The 20,043-nt window shown below is 46.6% G+C and overlaps 1 protein-coding gene across 1 annotated transcript in view; it reads left to right on the top strand.

Moving 5' to 3' along the window:
- LOC148146675 (neuropeptides capa receptor-like) overlaps nt 1-8,274 on the top strand; it is a 73,169-nt gene extending 64,895 nt beyond the window's left edge. Inside the window, exon 3 of the transcript XR_015760613.1 lies at nt 8,146-8,274. The gene's annotated coding sequence lies outside the window, so the exon portion shown is untranslated. The remainder of the gene's footprint in view (nt 1-8,145) is intronic.
- Nucleotides 8,275-20,043: the final 11,769 nt, after the last annotated feature.

The raw sequence follows: 20,043 nt of genomic DNA, 5'->3' as shown, positions 1-20,043 counted from the left end.
TTGTCGGTCTCTTTCTCTCTGTTCCTGTGTGTGTGTGTCGCTCTCTTTCTCTGTGTCCCTGTGTGTCCCAGTCTCTGTCTCTCTCTGTCTGTCTGTCTTCTCTCTCTGTCCATGTCTCTCTCTCTTCTCTCTGTCTCTATCTCTCTCTCTCTGCCTCTCTCTTTCTGTCCTTGTATGTGTCTCTCTCTCTCTCTGTCTCTCCCTCTCTTTCTGTCTCTCCCTGCCCTGGTCTACATTCAGCCATTTCTAACTTGATTTTGAGTCTTTTCTTTCTTTGCCCTTTCTCAAACATATTGTCAGAGTTTGGGAATTTAAATATAGATCACGTGTCTGCCCGTCAAACCCCACATTTCACCCTCTCTGCTCCCCTGCCTTCACGCCACCACACACAGACAGACACACACAGACACACAGAGACACACATTGACACACACACAGACACACAGAAAAACACACAGAGACAGACACACACAGACACACACACACACCAACACACACAGACACACTCACATCGACGCACATACACAGGCACACACAGGCACACACACACGGACACACACAGGTAGACACACACAGAGACACACACACAGAGACACACACATAGGCACACACACAGAGACACACACACTGACACACACAGAGAGACACAGAAACACATACAGACCGACACGCACAAAGACACACACAGACACACACACACACACACACAGGCAGACACAGAGACACGCACACACAGAAACAGACACACACAGACGCACACAGAGACACAGACACACACACGGACACCTACAGACAGACACACAGACACATACAGACAGACACACAGACACAGACCATGCCTCTGTGTGTGTGAGAGAGAGTGAGACCATGCCTCTGTGTGTGTGTGACAGAGTGAGACCATGCCTCTGCGTGTGTGAGATAGTGAGACAATGTCTCTGCGTGTATGAGATAGTGAGACCATGCCTCTGCATGTGTGAGATAGTGAGACCATGCCTCGGCGTGTGTGAGATAGTGAGAGCATGTCTCTGCATGTGAGAGAGAGACAGAGACCATGTCTGTGTGTGTGAGAGAGAGTGTGAGACCATGCCTCTGTGTGTGTGTGTGTGTGAGAGAGAGAGAGAGAGAGAGAGTGAGATTGTGTGTGTTTCTATCTGAGTGCCCAGTTTCTGTGTCAATGCTGTCCCTCCATAATGTAACTGTGTATAAACTTCGTGTTTATGTCCCCTGTCCCAGTAATCACACGCGCAATCGGTATTTCTCTCGTGCAGGCTCATACTGTCTTTCCCCCAACTGAGTGAGTGCTGCACTGTAAGACAGTCATTTCTGAGTGAGCTCTGCATAGCCAGAGGGTCAGTACTGAGTGAGTGCTGCAATGTCAGCGGGTCAGTACTGAGGGAGCTGTGCACTGTCAGAGGGTCAGTACTGAGGGAGCTCTGCACTGTCAGAGGGTCAGTACTGAGGGAGCTCTGCACTGTCAGAGGGTCAGTACTGAGGGATTGCTACACTGTCAGAGGTCATTACTAGGGAGCGCTGCACTGTTGGTCGGTCAGTGCTGAGGGAGTGCTACACTTTCAAAGGGTCAGTGCTGACTGAGCACTGCACTGTCAGAGGGTCAGAACTAAGGGAGTGCTACACTGTCAGAAGTTTGGTACCAAGGAAATGCCACACTGTCAGAGGGTCAGTACTGAGGGAGCGCTGCACTGTCAGAGGGTCAGAACTGAGAGAGTGCCACTGTCGGAAGTTCAGTACTCAGGGAGCACCACACAACCAGATGATCAGGACTGAGGGATCGCTGCACTGTTGGAAGGTCAATATTGAGGGAGTGCTGCGCTGTCAGTGGGTCAGTGCTGAGGGAGCACTCCACTGTCAGAGGGTCTGTACTGAGGAAGCGCTACACTGTCAGTGGGTCTGTACTGAGGAACCGCTACACTGTCAGACAGTCAGTATGAACAGAGTGCGGCACTGTCAAATGGTCAGTACAAAGGGAATACTGTACTGTCAGAGGGTCAGTACTGAGTGAGTGCTGCACTATCAGAGGGTCAGTATTGAGGGAGTGCCGCACTGTCAAAGGGTCAGTACTGAGGGAGTGCTGCATTATCAGAGGGTCAGTACTGAGGGAGCTCTGCACTGTCAGACGGTCAGTACTGAGGGATCGCAGCACTGTCAGACCGTCAGTACTGAGGGAGTGCTACACTGTTAGAGGTTCATTACTAGGGAGTGCTGCACTGTTGGTCGGTCAGTACTGAGGGAATGCTACACTTTCAAAGGGTCAGTGCTGAGAGAGCACTGCACTGTCAGAGGGTCAGAACTAAGGGAGTGCTACACTGTCAGAGGTTTGGTACCAAGAAATACCACACTGTCAGAGGGTCAGTTCTGAGAGAGTGCCACTGTCGAAAGGTCAGTACTCAGGGAGCACCACACAACCAGATGATCAGTAGTGAGGGATCGCTGCACTATTGGAAGGTCAATATTGAGGGAGTGATGCGCTGTCAGTGGGTCAGTGCTGAGGGAGCACTCCACTGTCTGGCGGTCTGTACTGAGGAAGCGCTACACTGTAAGAGGGTCTGTACTGAGGAAGCGCTACACTGTCAGACAGTCAGTACGAGCAGACTGCTGCACTGTCAAATGGTCAGTTCAAAGGGAGTACTGCACTGTCAGAGGGTCAGTACTGAGCAAGTGCTACACTTCAGCAGGTCAGTACTGAGGGAGTGCTGCACTGTCTTACAGTTAGCACTGAGCAAGTGCCACACTGTCAAATGGTCAGTACTGAGGGAGTGCTGCAATGTCCAAGGATCAGTACTGAGGGAGTGCTGCAATGTCAGAGGGTCAGTACTGAGGGAGTGCTGCAATGTCAGAGGGTCAGTACTGAGGGAGTGCTGCACTATTGGTCAGTCAGTGCTGAGGGAGTGCCTTACTGTCGGAGGGCCAGTACTGTGGGAATGCTGCACTCTGGGAGTGACAGTAATGATGGAGCACCACACTGTCAGAGGTTCAGCACTGAGAGTTTGCCACACTGTCGCACAGTCAATAATCAGGGAGCACCACATAATCAGCGGGTCAGTGCTGAGGGAGAGCTGCACTGCCAGATCATCAGTATTGAGGGAACGCTTCACTGTCAGAGAGTCAGTAAGGAGGGAGTTCTGCACTGTTGTCAGTCAGTGCTGAGGGAATGGCGCTCTGTCGGAGCAGCAGCACTGTGAGAGGTCAGTACCGAGGGAGTGTCACACTGTCAAAGGTTCAGTCCTCAGAGAATGCTACACTGTTAGGGCCAGTACTGAGGGAGCTCTGCACTATCAGAGGGTCAGTACTGAGTGAGTGCCGCACTATTGGTCAGTCAGTGCTAAGGGAATGCCGCACTGATGGAGGTTTAGTGCTGAGGGAGTGTTGCATTGTCAATGGGTCAGTACCGAAGGTGGTCTGCACTGTTGGTCGATCAGTGCTAAAGGAATGCCGCACTGTCGCAGGTTTAGTACTGAGGGAGCACTGCATTGTCAGAGGGTCAGTAGTGTGGGAGTGCCGTATTGTTTTAGGATCAGTACTGAGGGTTTGCCACTCTGCCGGAGTGAGAGTACTGAGGGAATACCGCTGTGGGAGGTTAGGGAACTGAGGGAGCATCACTCTGTCAAAGGGTCATTTGAGAGGGAGCGCCACACTGTCAAAGTGCCGTACTGAAAGAATGCTGTTGCTATCAGTGGGTCAGTACTGAGAGTGCACACACTGTCAGAGGGTTAGGACTGAGGGAGTGCTGCACTGTAAGAGGGTCAGTACTGTGGGAGTGCTGCACTGTCGGAAGGTCAGCACCAAGGGAGTTCCACACAGAAGGTCTTGACTGAGGGAGAGATGCAATGTCGGAGGGTCAGTACTAAGGGAGTGTGGCACTGTCAGAGGATGGGTCCTGAGGGAGTGCTGCACTGTTAGACAGTCTGTATTGAGGGAGCGCTACACTATCAGAGCGTCGGTATGGAGAGAGTGCTGCACTGTCAGAGGGTCAGTACTGAGGGAGCGCTACACTGTCAATGGGTCAGTATGAGATAGTGCTACACTTTCAAAGGGTCAGTGCTGAGAGAGCACTGCACTGTCAGAGGGTCAGTACTGAGGGAGTGCTACACTGTCCGAGCGCAGTACCGAGAGAGTACTGCGCTGTCTGAGAGTTAATACTGAGCAAGTACTACACTGTCAGAGGGTTAGTACTGGGGGTGTACTATATTGTCTTACGGTCAGTACTGAGGGTTTGCTGCACTACCGGATGGACAGTACTGAGGGAACGCTGCTGTGTTGTAGGTTCAGACCTGAGGGAGCGCTGCACTGTCAGTAGGTCAGTACTGAGTGGTGCCACACTGTCAGAGAGTCAGTACTGACGGCATGTTGGACTGTCAGAGGGTCTTTACTGAGTGAATGCTGAACTGTCAGTACTGAGAGTTTGCAGCACTGCCAGAGGGAGAGTTATGAGGGACAGCTACAGTGTTGGAGATTCAGAACTGAGGGAATATCGCAAAGTTGGAAGGTCAGTAGTAAGGGAGTTTCGTACAGTCAGAGGGTCTTTACTGAGTGAGTGCTGAACTGTCATCGGGTCAGTATTAAGACAGTGCTGCAATGTCAGATGTTGGTACCGAGAGTGGGTTGCAACGTTAGAAGGTCAGCACCGAGGGAGGTCTGCGCAGTCAGAGCGTCGTTACTGAGTGAGTTCTGCGCCGTCAGCGGGTCAGTGCAGAGGATGTGCTGCTGTGTCACAGGGTCAGTACTGAGGGATTGCCGCGCTGTCAGAGGGTCAGTGCTGAAGGTGCGCTATACTGTCAGAGCGTCAGAATGGAGCAAGTACATCACAGTTGGCGGTCAGTACAGAGAGCGTGCTGCATTGTCAGAAGGTCAGTACTGAGACAACGCGACACTGTCACTGGGACAGTATGAGCGAGTGCTGCGCTGTCAATGGGTCAATGCTGAGGGAGCACTGCACTGTCAATAGTCAGTACAGAGGGAGAGCTACACTGTTGGAGGATCAGTACTGAGGGGGTGCCCCACTGTCAGAGGGTCAGTACTGAGGGAGTGCTTCACTCTCAGAGGTTCAGTACTGAGGGAGAGTACTGCACTGTCTGAGAGTTCGTACTGAGCGAGGGCCGCACTTTCAGAGGGTCACTACAGAAGGAGTGCTGCACTGTCAGAGGGTCAGTACTGAGGTTGTGCTGCACTGTTCGTCGGTCAGTGCTAAGAGAGTGCTACACTTTCTGAGGGTCAGCACTGAGGGAGTGCTGTATTGTCAGAGGGTCAGTACTGAGAACACGGCACTGTCAATGGGTCGGTGCTGAGGGAGCACTGCACTGTCAGAGGGTCAGTATTGAGACAGCGTGACACTGTCAATGGGTCAGTATGATTTGGAGATGCCGGTGTTGGATTGGGTTGTACAATGTTAAAAAATCACACAACACCACGTTATAGTCCAACAGGTTTAATTAGAAGCACACTAGCTTTCGGAGCGATGCTCATCCATCAGGTGATAGTGGAGGGCTCGATCGTAAGACAGAATTTATACGAAAAATTTACAGTGTAATGTAACTGAAAATATACATTGAAAAATTGATTATCTGTTAAGTCTCTCATCTGTTAGAATACAGTGATAGTTTCACTTCTTTCATGTGTAAATCACAAAACCCCTTTTTTAAAGTTGCATTCTCGGGTTAGCTGTTAACAATGGTGATAGGTAGACAATATGTTGAAGGTGTTAGCCCCCTGTGTTCTCTGTCTATGACCTGATGTTTAGATTGATTCTAATCTAAAAAGTGAGATAATGGACTTTTACAAAAATTCATGCAGTTTTTGAGCAAAGTACAATGTAACCCTGCAATTACAAATTCACCCCACAAAATATATCTGTGCATGTGGGTCTTTGTCTGTCTTTGTGTGTGTGTCAGTCTGGGGTGGGTGTTGTGAGTGTGAGAAAGTGGATGTGTGTGTAGTGAGTGCAGAGTGTCTTAGGTCTGTGAGGGGGTGCATCTGTGAGTGTGGGAGTGTGTGTGTCTGTAAGGGTGTGTGTGGGTGTCTGTGTGCGCGTCTGTGTGTACCTGCGAACGTGTATATGTGACAGAGTGTGTTTGAAGGAGAATCTGTGTGTGTGTAATGGAAGGGTGGTCACCTGTAATGTGATATAAACCCAAGGTCCCGGTTGATGCCCTCTCTATGGTTAATGGGTCAAAATGAGGGAGTGTTGCACTGTTAGATGGTCAGTACTGCGTGAGTGCTGCACTGTCAGAGAGTCAGTGTTGAGGGAGTTTTGCACTGTCAGAGGGGCAGTACTGAGGGAGGGCCTAACTGTCAGGAGTTTAGTACTGAGGGAGGGTCCCACTGTCAGGAGTTTAGTTCTGAGGGAGGCCGCACTGTCAGGTGTTTAGTACTGAGGGAGGGCCGCACTGTCAGGAGTTTAGTTCTGAGGGAGGCCCGCACTGTCAGGAGTTTAGAACTGATGGAGGGCCGCACTGCCAGGAGTTAAGTGCTAAGGGATTGCCGCACTGTGAGGTGTTTAGTACTGAGGGAGTGCCGCACTGTCACGTGTTTAGTCCTGAGGGAGGGCCGCACTGTCATGAGATTAGTTCCGAGGGAGTGCCACACTGTCAGGAGTTTAGTTCTGAGGGAGGGCCGCACTATTAGGTGTTTATTACTGACGGAGGGCCACACTGTCAGAAGTTTAGTTCTGTGGGAGGGCCACACTGTCATAAGTTTATTCTGAGGGAGGGCCGCAGTGTCAGAGGATCAATAGTGACGGAGCTTTATACTGTCAGTGGGTCCGTACTGAGGGAGTGCTGCACTGTCAGTGGGTCAATACTGAGGGATCACTGCACTGTTAGTGTGTCAGTACTGAGGGAGTGCTGCACTGTCAGTTGCTCAGTACTGAATGAGTACTACTGTTTTAATTAGTCAGTACTGAGAGTGTAAGTATTGAGGGAGTGCCTCACTGTTGGAGAGTTAGTACTGCTGGAGCGCTGCACTGTTAGAAATTCAGGACTGAATGTGCATTCCATTGTCAGGGGATCAGTATTGATGGAGCGCTGCACTGTCAGAGGTTAGGACTGACATACTGCACCCATGCCAGTGGGTCAATACTGAGAGAACGCAGCAATGTCAGACAGTCAGTACTGAGGGAGTACTGTGGTCTAAGAGGATTATCTCGAATTACAGAACATATAACATACAAAAGTACATCACAGAACAGACCCTTCAGCTTATGATGTTGTGCCTAGGATAGAACATAGAACATTACAGTGTAGTACAGGCACTTCGGCCCTCGATGTTGCGCCGACCTGTCATACCAATCTGAAGCCCATCTAACCTACACTATTCCATGTACGTCCATGTGCTTGTCCAATGACGACTGAAATGTACTTGAAGTTGGCGAATCTACTATCGTTGCAGGCAAAGCATTCCATACCCTTACTACTCTCTGAGTAAAGAAACTACCTCTGACATCTGTCCTATATCTATCACCCCTCAATTTAAAGCTTTGCCCCCTCGTGCTTGCCGTCACCATACTTGGAAAAAGGCTCTCTAACCCTCTGATTATCTTATATGTCTTTATTAATTCACCTCTCAACTTTCTTCTCTCTAACGAAAAATGCCTCAAGTCCCTCAGCCTTTTCTGGTAAGACCTTCCCTCCATACCAGGCATCATCCTAGTAAATCTCCTCTGCACCCTTTCTAAAGCTTCCACATCTTTCTTATAATGCGGTGACCAGAACTGTACACAATACTCCAATTGCAGCCGCGCCAGAGTTTTGTACAGCTGCAGCATAATCTCATGGTTCCAGAACTCGATCCCTCTATTAAAGAAGCTAAACCACTGTACGCCTTCTTAACAACCCTGTCAACCTGGGTGGCAACTTTCAAGGATCTGTGTACCTGGACACCGAGATCTCTCTGCTAATCTACACTACCAATCATCTTACCATTAGCCTAGTACTTTGCGTTTCGGTTACTCCGACCAAAGTAAATCACGTCACACTTGTCCACATTAAACTCCATTTGCCACCTCTCAGCCCAGCTCTGCAGCTTATCTATGTCTCTCTGTAACCTAGAACATCCTTCGTCATTATCCACAACTCTACTGATCTTAGTGTAATCTGCAAATTTACTTACCCACCCTTTTCCGCCCTCATCCAGGTCGTTTATAAAAATGATGAACAGCAGTGGACCCAACACCGACCCTTGCGGTACAATACTCGTAATTGGACTCCAGGATGAACATTTCCCATCAACCACCACCCTCTGTCTTCTTTCATCAAGCCAATTACTGATCCAAACTGCTATATCTTCCACAATCCCATTCCTCTGCATGTTGTACAATAGCCTACAGTGGGAAACCTTATCGGACGCCTTGCTGAAATCCATATACACCACATCATCCAGTTTACGCTTATCTACCTGTTTGGTCACCTTCTCAAAGAACTCAATAAGGTTTGTGAGGCACGACCTACCCTTCACAAAACCGTGCAGACTATCCCTAATCAAATTATTCTTATTCTTGATGATTTTAAATCCTATCTGTTATAACCTTTTCCAACACTTTACCAACAACTGAAGTAAAGCTCACTGGTCGATAATTACCAGGGTTGTCTCTACTCCCCTTCTTGAACACGGGAACCGCATTTCCCATCCTGCAGTCTTCTGGCACTATTTCTGTAGACAATAATGATTTAAAGATCAATGCCAAAGGCTCGGCAATCTCCTCCGTGGCTTCCCAGAGAATCTAGAATAAAACCCATCTGGCCGAGAGGACTTACCTATTTTCACACTCTGCAGGATTTCTAATGCCTCCTACTTGTGAACCTCAATCCCACCTAATCTAGTAGCCTGTATCTCAGTAATCACCTCGACAACATTGTCGTTTTCCAGAATGAATACTGGTGAAAAATATTCATTTAGTGCTTCCTCTATCTCGGCTGATTCCACATACAACTTCCCACTACTATCCTTGATTGGCCCTAATCTTTTTCTCGTCATTCTTTTATTCCTTAAATACCTATAGAAAGCCTTAAAGATTACCCTGATCCGATCCGCCAACAACTTCTCATGTCTCCTCCTGGCTCTTCTGAGCTCTCTCTTTTGGGCTTTCCTGGCTACCTTGTCACCCTCAAGCGCCCTAAATGCGCCTTCACATCTCATCCGAACATAAGCCTTCTTCTTCCTCTTGACCAGAGATTCCACTTCCTTCGTAAACCATGGCTCCCGCGCTCTACAGCTTCCTTCCTACCTGACAGGTACATACATATCTAGGACATACAGGAGCTTTTCCTTGAATAAGTTCCACATTTCTAATGTGCTCATCCCCTGCAGTTTCCTTCCCCATCCTATGCTTCCTAAATCTTACCTAATCGCATCGAAATTGCCTTTGCCCCAGTTATAACTCATGCCCAGTGGTATACACCTATCCCTTTCTAACAGTGAAGTAAACAAAATAGAATTGTGATCGCTATCATCCAAGTGCTCACCTCCTTCCAAGTCTAAAACCAGGCCGGGCTCATTACCCAATTCCAAATCTAATGTGGCTTCGCCCCTTGTTGACCTGTCTACATACTGTGTCAGGAAGCCCTCCTGCACAGACTGAACAAAAACTGACCCATCTATAGTAGACGTACTATAGTGTTCCCAGTTAATATTTGGAAAGTTGAAGTCCCCATGACAACTACCCTGCCTCTCTCACTCCTATCGAGAATCATCTTTGCTATCCTTTCCTCTACATCTCTGAAATTATTCGGAGGGATGGGCTATCAATGCTGTCCAAGTCAGTGACACTAACATCACACAAAATGAATATTAAAAAAAAGAATGTCTGCAAGATTAAAACGGCTCCACACTGTCCGAACTGCCATCTTTCCCTCTTCTTATTGAGGAAGACAAAAGAATCTCACCTTAACTTTCCCATGTTCACCTTTCTCACCAAAGCCCAGTATTCACCCCGGCCCTCACTTATACCAACCAGCAGCACTGTCACCACCAACACAGCATCCCCTCTCAAAATCTCGTCAGTAAATTTTTATTAACTGGTTACTTCAGTTACAATGCAATCTCTACAATCAGACTAAGTACTATTTAGGCGACAACCATTTTTCCTAACAGATTTTCTCGATTTGTCTCCTTTTTTGGTTAGAATGAGGGAGGGAGGTGGAAGCACGACAGTAATGTAAGATATATGTAATACAGTGAGACAGGAAAGCTAATGTGACTCATCTTGTCTCTTAGACACCGTAGAGTGAAGCAACACATTCATTGCATTATAAACATAACGTAACATTTCAACCCCACTCACACCTGGCGTGACAGAAATAAAATGGAAATCGGTTGGACAGGTTGGGTTTGTTTTAGCTGGAGTTTGGGAGAGTGAGGGGTGACATCACTGAAGTGTCTAAGATCCTGAATGATTTGATAAGGAGGATGTGGTAAGGAAGTTTCCTCTTGTGGGCCATTCTTGAACGAGAGGGAACTGCTTTAAAATTATGTTCACCATTTCAGGACAGATGTGAGGAGATTTGTTTCCAATCACAGAGCAGTGCAACTTTGGAACTCTCTGCCCCAGAAGGTGGGCTCACTGACTATTTTAAGATACAGGTTGATAGATTCTTGTTAAGGGACTTTGGGGGGAGATGGAGTACAAATCACTAACAGATCAGGCCTGGTCTTATTGAATGGTGGAACCGAATGGTCACCTTCTGCTTCTTTCTCACATGATCCCAGGACTGAGGGCTTTGTTTAAAATTCATTCACTGGATGTAGGTGCCACTGGCTATGGGCAGAATTATTACCCAGAGGACAGGTAAGAACCAACCACATTGCTGTGGTCAGGAGTCACATGTAGGCCAGATCAGGTAAATATGGCAGCTTCCTTCCCTAAAGGACATCCATGACCCAGATGGGTTTTCCCTGACAATCGAGAATAATTTAATCAATAGACCCATAATTCTAGATGAGTCTCTGGATTAACAGTTCAGCAATGGTACCATGCGGCTGTTACCGAACTACAAAGGGAGAGTTTTAAGGGTGTAAACCAAATCCTTGATCAAACAGGTAGAAATTAATGAGAGCCTATAGAATGGAGGAGAGTTGAAGGGAATGGGGGAAGAGAATCACCAATTTAAGGTTTAAGACAGCTGAATCTAAAGCCACCAACAGGGAGGAGAATAAAATAAGAAACTGTCATGCAGCTAGAATTGGATAAGTGCAGATAGCTTAGGGAGGTGTGGAACTACGCAGGGAGGACAGGGTGAAGGCACGGGTAGGTTTAAAAGCAGTGAACTAAATTATAAAATGATATTGATCAGGTTAAGACTGAGGTCGATGTCTTATGGGACTTGCTGCAAGGACACCGACAGTAGGATCTGAGGTAATCATGAGTATATGGAGGTAGAATATGGGAGACAAGCTGGGACTGTACTGGAGTAGTCATGGTGAGAGGGAACAAATGCTGGATGGAGGGTTTCAGCAGCTGATGGAATGACGCTGAGGTGAGCCATCGGAAACTGAGCAAGTGACCACCATCTAATACAACTGAGAAACTGATCCATTAGCCTGAAGCTGAGTGACCACGTGGCTGTCAGTGACTCCAACACAAGTGAATGGAAACATTGCTCAGAGCCTGTTTCTGTAACATTCAACACAACCAGGAAATGGAAAGTGAATAATGAGCTGAAAACAGGTCAATTGCTCTGTTAGAGTCAAAATCATTGAACATTAAATTAGTGAACATTACTGATTTTCAGAATATTAGAAACTGCAGAAAGCAATCTCCCAGAATCATCGTAAAAGGGGAAAGTAAACAACATTCTTGGCAAAGACAGAATGAAACAACTGTTTGTATAAAAACAGCTCAGAATAAAGGGACTGAATCCTCCACAAACTGACAAACATAGTCACCATCAGATTTGTAGACAGAGATTGGAATTCTTTAGAAAAACCCTTCTCTGCTGATGGTGTGTGCTGGAAACCATTTGCACTGTGATATACTACTTATTTCCTTTGGAAATAATCTCTGTTTCCACAAAGAAACGCAGGTGTGTCCCTCATTGGCTGCCTGATTCACAGACAAAGGAAACCTGATCGGGGTCTCTCATATAAATTAGGCTACTAGCGATATTGCACATAACAAGATCTTAGAACACAACAGGTTCTAATGAAACCAACAATGCAATGAAAAAGGTGAATTAGTCTTTATAATCGTGCAGACTCTCTCATTCAAATAATTCGGTCAACTGCTAAACATTTTTAAACTATTAATACCAATGTATACATATTCATTTCCTTTCCTAATTTCCTCTAAAAATGCATCTGATTATTCTCTTGAAAATATATTTTAAATGGTCAATTCATAATCACTGTTCACTTCAAACTATTCTTAGTGCAGAACATCTTGCAAACTAAAACGTGTTTCTTATCGATGATGACACTATATAGCAAATAGTTTCCAGTTCAACCATCTGTCCAAACATTGCTTTGGTTCATTATTGCAGGCAAACTACAGGGATTTTTTTGAGATCCTTCCATTACTTTATTTCCTAATAACATTGCATGGTGTAATAGGTGACAAGCATTAAAATAAAGTTGAATCTTCAATGCAAGAAATGTTACAAATAATCACATATCATTCAGTTCATTCATTGTCATTGATTTCCAGAGTTATTTTCAGTGTATGATCAAGTTAAATTCGCTTAAATAATCACAGTAGAATTTTCACCTCTATAGTTATGTGAAGTGAATGTGAAATTATTCTTATTTCAAGTAAAACTAAATTCACATTTTGTTCTGTTTTATTCCAGGAATGAGGGAATGTATAACACTATTATGAGAAACAGGAACAAGTGAAGGTGGTGGCTCTCAGACGTGAGGCCTTAAAGCCAAAGGGCCAGGTGGTAGTTACAGTGGGGCAGATACCTAGTTCCACGGTCTCCTCAAAAAGCCGTGAGGATGGTGACACTGACTGGAATGGGTTAGATGGCGAAGCGCCCACGTATGGAGAGAGGGACGGCAATGGGTTGGATGACCCACCGCCCTGTAAGGCATAGAAGGCCGTGTCTATGGCATCGCTAGACATCAAAGCTCAAACCTGGACAGACAGGAGGGGGCAACAAAGGGAACTGACAGAAACTAAACCTGAACCGTTTACCTGGCTGAATGACAGATGTTGGTGATAAACACCCAGCCTGAAAGAGAAATGATAATAATAGGCCTTATTGGGTGAATATGGATGAATTAGTTGAGGTGTACAGTCTCACTGACATTGATGTACATATCCTTCCTCAGGCCAAGATGCCCTGATGCGTACAGCAGAAGCTGTCCCTGCAATAAGAGGGTGAAGGTGTGAGCCGGTTCCCCCCAGTGCACAGCCGATCAGTGCCTCCAGGCATTTACAGATATTACAGGGACACACTGGGAAGGGGACAGGATGAATGGGCTAAAATAACCTTGGTGACTCAGGGACCCAAGGGTAATATCGAGGATCATACATAGAGGAAGCCTGAGGTGTGTAGGATCACGGGGGATTACCAAACCCCAACCTGTGATGATGAAATCAGTTTGATGTATTTACAATGGGACCACATTTAACTGTAATTATAATCATTGGGACTCCCAGTGGGAGTCTAACCACATTCTGAATTGGGCCATGAGAGCTGAGGCAAACTCAGAAACACAAGGGAATAGGTGCAGGACAGAGAGGGAAACCAGACCCACAATGCTACAAGGGAAGCAGGAAAGGGCACATAGCCGAGGAACGTAGGCGGAGAGAGAGAAATAGATGTTCAAATTATGTGTGGCCTGTTTTAACGTACACGCATGCATAGCCCAGGAACGTTTCTTGATGAGTTGTTTGGGATCAACAGCACATGATGTTAATACAGGAGCATCCACGTCAGTTACGGATATGGATTTACCCCTAATCCCCGCAACTATAAAAAGAGAGCAATCGGAGGGGGATCCGAGGAAGCTGGATGAAGCGAACCTGTCCCGATGCAGGTCACGGATATGACAAAATGTATTCAGATACGGGAGTGTCTAACTGAGAAAGGGACCATTCTGGGGGCTGCCATTTTAGAACAATTAGGAACAACTATTGATGTAGAGGCACGAACTGTAACATGGGAACAACCTGGCCAGGCCTGGGACAGAATGAAAAGGAGGCGACATGTCCAGAGTAGCTCCATTGTAGGGAGACTGGGACAGACACTGAATCTGGGGATTGATAGCTAGGACCCTCTCAGCAGTGAGGGTAACTCAAACAGGAATGTGGGTTATTATCTGTAGATCTTGTAAAGATTGAGGACCCTCTCACTCCCCACACAAACAGGATACCATTAAAGCTGGGGCTGAGGAGGCAGTAATTATGACAGTAACAGGTTGAGAGAAGCAGGAAATAGTCAGACCGACAGTATCGCTGGCTAATTCACAGAAGCTGGAGGGCTCATGCCACCTCACTATTGATTATACCTCTCTAAGTAAATCCGCCACTAAAGAGTATCCTACAGTAGCGAACCACACCACTGTATTTAATGGGTTGAAATCGCAACAGGATACAGTCTCAGATCTTGATATTGGGAATGGGGTCTAGTCCATACATGTTGACCTGGAATGGCAGAATAAGCTGGTCTTTAAATAATACACCTGGATCCAGTTACCTCAGGTATCCCACAATATTCCAGTATATCCCACCGATGGAGTTAGTCACATTGATCTTACCAACACCTCATCACCTCAGTTAGTGAGAAAGAACATATCCAAATCCTAAACAGAGTATTGGGTCGGGTCAGGCAGGCTGGACTTAAAATTAACCCACAGAGAGTGGGAAGGTAGGGAGTGACGTACCTGGACATCATATCAGGGAGATCAAATCAGGAATGGAGAGGGGACAATCCCCGTGGAACGAAAGACCATGATTTTAAAACTATCCACCCGCTCACCGTGAAGGGGGTAAGGCAAACTTTGGGATTGTTTAATTATTGGAGGAATTTTGTGGAGAATTATCCAGAAATAGCAGAACCATCACAAGCCCTGACAGAAGCACTGACATTAGCCAGGGGTCAGGGAGTCAGCATATACACAGACAGTCAGCATGCCTTTGGTATTGTTCATGACCATGTGTTGGCCTGTGCTCGGTGAGGGTAGATCACCCTGTCTGGGGTCACATAGAGCATGAAGTACAGGTCAGAGAGTTAGTGAAAGCAGCTAACTTTCCCAGTGAAATAGCAATAATGAAGATTAGAGCTCACAGGAAAGTAGAAACCCCACACCAACGGGGTAGTGGGTATGTGTGTAAGGCAGGTAAAATACTTACTGAAACAGTGCACACATTTGGGAAGTTGCAGTGGCAGTAGCTGCAGGAGCGAGAAAAGAAAGTTTGAATACATTTCCAGAAATAGTGCAACAACAGGAGAAACAGGAATGGGAAAGGGGTGGGGCAGTGATCGGACAAGTGGTGCTGGAAGAGCACAGCAGTTCAGGCAGCATCCGAGGAGCAGTAGTTACTGCTCCTCGGATGCTGCCTGAACTGCTGTGCTCGTCCAGCAGCACTAATCCAGAATCTGGTTTCCAGCATCTGCAGTCATTGTTTATACCTAGTCATTGGACAAAACAGAGTCTGGATGATTCTTCAGTGCCACTACACTGTCAAAGACAAACATTATTAAAAATATATCAGGGCCAGGTCCATATTGGGCAGGATAACATGCAATATCAGATGATCCACTACAGGCGTGGCCTGGAACAGGAAGAGATACAGCAAGTTTCTGTCGAAGGTGTGTACTCTGTACACAGTGTGAGCCAGGGAATGTAGTCAAGATAAAATAGAGGCAGAGGCAGGGACCCAGGGGCCCATGGGAACAAATACTGATCGATTTTACCCACACCCCCATCCCCATCCCAAGGAAGGAAATCCTGCGTGGTCTTAATAAACAGGCTTACTCTGTGGTGGAAGCATTCCCCTGCAGATTCTGACCAAGGGAACGTAGTTAAACAGCTATTTTGTTTATCCTGTTTAATACTGAACAGAAATCCCATCCCCCATACCATCCGCAGAGCTCAGGTACAGTAGAAGGAATGAAGCAAACACTGAAAGCTTGTCTGACTAAGGCCCTGACAGAGACAGGCAGGGATGGGTTAGTGTACTCCCCACAATCCTAATGAAACTGAGGTCCGGTATAAATATATTTAGAAATATGTTTATAGATTTATAAATATATTTGTAAATATATACCTTGCTGCATCTCTAAATATATTTATAAATTTTTAAATACCTAACACCTGTTAGATATTTCTGCATTTTTGAATCCTTTTTTCAAAGTGTTGTGCTTTTGATCTGTGTTCAGGTTTTAGGGGATGTATTTGTAAAACAAATATTCCCAATGCGGGAAGGATTTTAAGCTTAGAAAGAACACAAACACTGTTTTATTTATTCATTCTTGGCATCCTTTGTTGCCTACTCTCGCATTTATTGCCAATCCTTAATGGCCTGGACAAGGTGACAGTGAGATGCCTTGTTGAACTACTGTCATCCTATAGACAAACGTATATTGCTGTGAAGCTGTTCCAGGATTTTCACGCAGTGATATCCAAGTCAGGATATTGTGCAACTTGGAAGGGAACTCAGGGGATGACGTCTCCATGGTCCAGCTGCCATTGTCCTTCCAGGTGGTAGAGATTATAGTTTCGTGAATTGCTTTTGAAGGATTGTGGGGAAGTTGCTGCAATGCATCGTGCTTTTCATACAAACTACTACCACTGTCCAGCAATGATGAGTGAAGTGAATGAAGCAGGTGGCTGATGGAGTAAGATTCCCAGGCCGTGCAGTGCATAAGGAAGCCACTTGACCATTGTGTCTGCATCAGCTGTCGCCCAGTGCAATCTCCGACCTCCTCTCTCTAACTCCGTACATTGTTCATTGTAAAGAAACAGTCTAATTCCCTGAGTGAATATCTTGATTCCTGTGCCCAGATTATAGGGTCTGCTTTGTGTTAGATGGAGTTGAGTTTCTTTAGTGTTTTGGAGCTGCACTCATTTAGGAAATATTCCATCACATTCCTGACTGATTTCTTGCGAATAGTGCAAAGGCACTGAGGAAACTGTTAGGTTGTAATTGAACATGTTTATTTGAAATCATAAACTTCCTGTGACTGTGTGCTTCCATCCACTTTACCTGATGAAGGAGCAGCACTATGAAAACTTGTGACTTCAAATAAACCTGTTGGGTTATAATCTGCTATCGTCTGTCTTTTAACATTGTCCAGCCCTGACCAACACTGGTATCTCCACAATCAGACTTTGTGGAGTCACTGCAGATTTCCGAGCCTCTGACCCCTTATAATGACAGAGCTGAGATGGCCGGTCTGGTTCAGGTTACGGATAATGAAAACAACAAGATGTTGACAGTGGATGATTCAATGATAACAATGCCCTTGAATGTCAATACGAGACGATTAGATTCTCTCCTGTTGTAGATGAACATTGCCTGGCAATTAAGCGCAATCAGTCCCAGTTTAAATCTTGTGAAGATCTTGCTCCACATGGATATAGACCATTTCGGTGACTGAAGAGTAGTGCTGGGCTTTGTACAATGATCAGAAAATGTCCCCATCCCCAACCTTCTGATGTTGACAAGGTCATTGATGAAGTAGCTGAATACGTTTGGGTCTAAGACACCATCCTGAGGGATCCCTGCAGTGATGTTGCAAGGTTGAGATTATTGAACTCCATTAACCACAATTATCAAGCTTCGTGTCCAACTATTGACACTGATTGCAATTTTGCTCCTTGATGCAATACTCCATCCAGTGCTGCCTTGATGTCACAGGCAGTTACTTCCCAGCTCTCTCCCAGTGTGACAAAACTGCTGTGCAGTGAGTTGAGTTCAGTTTGAACCCAGTCCGACATTCTGCATCCTTTCCTGCAGCCAGAGGAACGTGAAGTCACTCTCGGCTGTGACAAGTCAGTGAATACCCAGTTCAGATAAGAAAAAAAGTCTCTCCCATATTCCTCGTGTTTACAGGATTTCCCACTTTTGTCAGTACATTTTGCTTCTGATAACACTGAATCATTGTCCACGTGACCGGTCTCTGCCCAATGGGAACAATGATTTTTCCCTGCATGTTAAAAATTCAGGTTACTATAAACTAGCTGACTGTCAGATTCTAATCTGCTGTTTGGTTTGCAGTTGGGAAACACAAACCAAATCATCGATCCCCTATGTGCAGAAGGTGGTCACTCGGCCCGTAAGGTTTGCACCAACCTATTGAACAACATCCCAAACAGACCCACAGCCCCCTACCCTCTTCCCATAACCCTGCATTTCCCCCTTGGCTAATCCACCTAACCTGCCCATCTTTGGACTGCGGGTGGAAACCCACACAGACACGGGAGAATGTGCAAACTTCACACAGACAATGGTGGGTGGAATCGAAATGGGATTCCTGGTGCTGTGAGGTAGCATTACAAACTGCTGATGGAGTAACCCCTAAACCCTGCTATATCCCATGCAATTTGGTAATCAGATATCAGAAATACCATCAAAGGAATGTGGGAGAACATACAAAAGCCCAAAGTCATGTTGTGAAATGGAGCTGAATGAAACTGGAAATATATGGGGCTGGTTGGAGCAGGAAGTCCTCATGAAAGCTCTTGTATTTTCATTAAACCACGACCACCCATTCAATCTCATTTGTTGGAAGACCAACCACACCCCTTATGCACTCCCAATAACCGGAGGACCAGCTCCATCCTCGTTCGCTCCCATTGGATGGAGGACCTGCCACACCCCTTCAGTCCTCCCACCTCACCACACATTCACTCCCAAAGCCTGTAGGACCAGCCCCCACCAGCTCAGCCCTCCAGGCCCACTCCTCATTCACTCTCATTGGCTGGAGGACCAGATCCCACCAACTTGGTCCTCTTGCCCTTACACCCCCGTCCCACATTCACTGCCAGTGACTAGAATTCCTAATTCATGGAAAGGATGTGGAGGTCATGGTGATGGGGGTGGACAAAATCACACAACAACAGGTTACAATCCAATAGCTTTATTCGGAAACACAAGCTTCAAGGGCACTGCTCCTTTGTCAGGTAGATACCGGAAGCTAGTGCTTCCCAATTAACCTGTTGGACTATAAGCTGGTGTTGTGTGATTTTTAACTTAAATTGAATTTTGTCAGGTACTTGGGTGAGCTATGGGGGGTGGGGTTGTTTTGACAACAAAGTGCTGAACTGACTTATGTAAAAACAAGGATTGCAGATGCTGAAAACCAGAGTCTGGATTAGAGTGGTGCTGGATTAGCACAGCAGGTCAGGCAGCATCTGAGCAGCAGGAAAATCGACGTTTTGGGCAAAAGCCCTTCATCTGGAATAGAGGCAGGGTGCCTGCAGAGTGGAGAGATAAATGAGAGGGGTGGGGTGGGGAGAAAGTAGCATAGAGTACAATAGGTGAATGGGGGTGGAGATGGAGGTGATAGGTCAGAGAGGAGGGTGGGGTGGATCGGTGATAAGGAAGATAGGCAGGTAGGACGGGTCATGAGGGCAGTGCTGAGCTGGAGGGTGAGAGCTGGGGTGAGGAGGGGGAAGGGGAAATGAGGGAACTGGTGAAATCCACATTGATACCATGGGGTTGAAGTGTTCGGAGGTGCAAAATGAGGCGTTCTTCCTCCAGGCATCGGGTGGTGAGGGAGTGGCGGTGGAGGAGGCCCAGGACCTCCATGCCCTTGGCAGAGTGGGACGGGGAATTGAAATGTTGGGCCACAGGGCGGTGTGGTTGATTCGTGTGGGTGTCCCGGAGATGTTGCCTAAAGCACTCTACTAGGAGGCATCCTAGTCTCCCCAATGTAGAGGAGAACAAATTGGGAGCAACGGATACAATAAATAATATTGCTGGCCGTGCAAGTGAAACTTTGATGGATGTGGAAGGCTCCTTTAGAGCCTTGGATGGAGGTGAGGAGGGTGGTGTGGACGCAGATTTTACAGTTCCTGCGGTGGCAGGGGAAGGTGCCAGGATGGGCGGGTGGGTTGTTGGGGGGCGTGGACCTGACCAGGTAGTCA

The sequence above is a fragment of the Chiloscyllium plagiosum genome, unplaced genomic scaffold, assembly GCF_037043375.1.
Source record: "Chiloscyllium plagiosum isolate Xiang-an unplaced genomic scaffold, Cpla_swu_hap1 HiC_scaffold_20, whole genome shotgun sequence".
NCBI classification, from domain to species: Eukaryota; Metazoa; Chordata; class Chondrichthyes; order Orectolobiformes; family Hemiscylliidae; genus Chiloscyllium; species Chiloscyllium plagiosum.
Note: the sequence above shows the minus strand (reverse complement) of the source record. Positions and strands in the feature narration are given on the sequence as shown.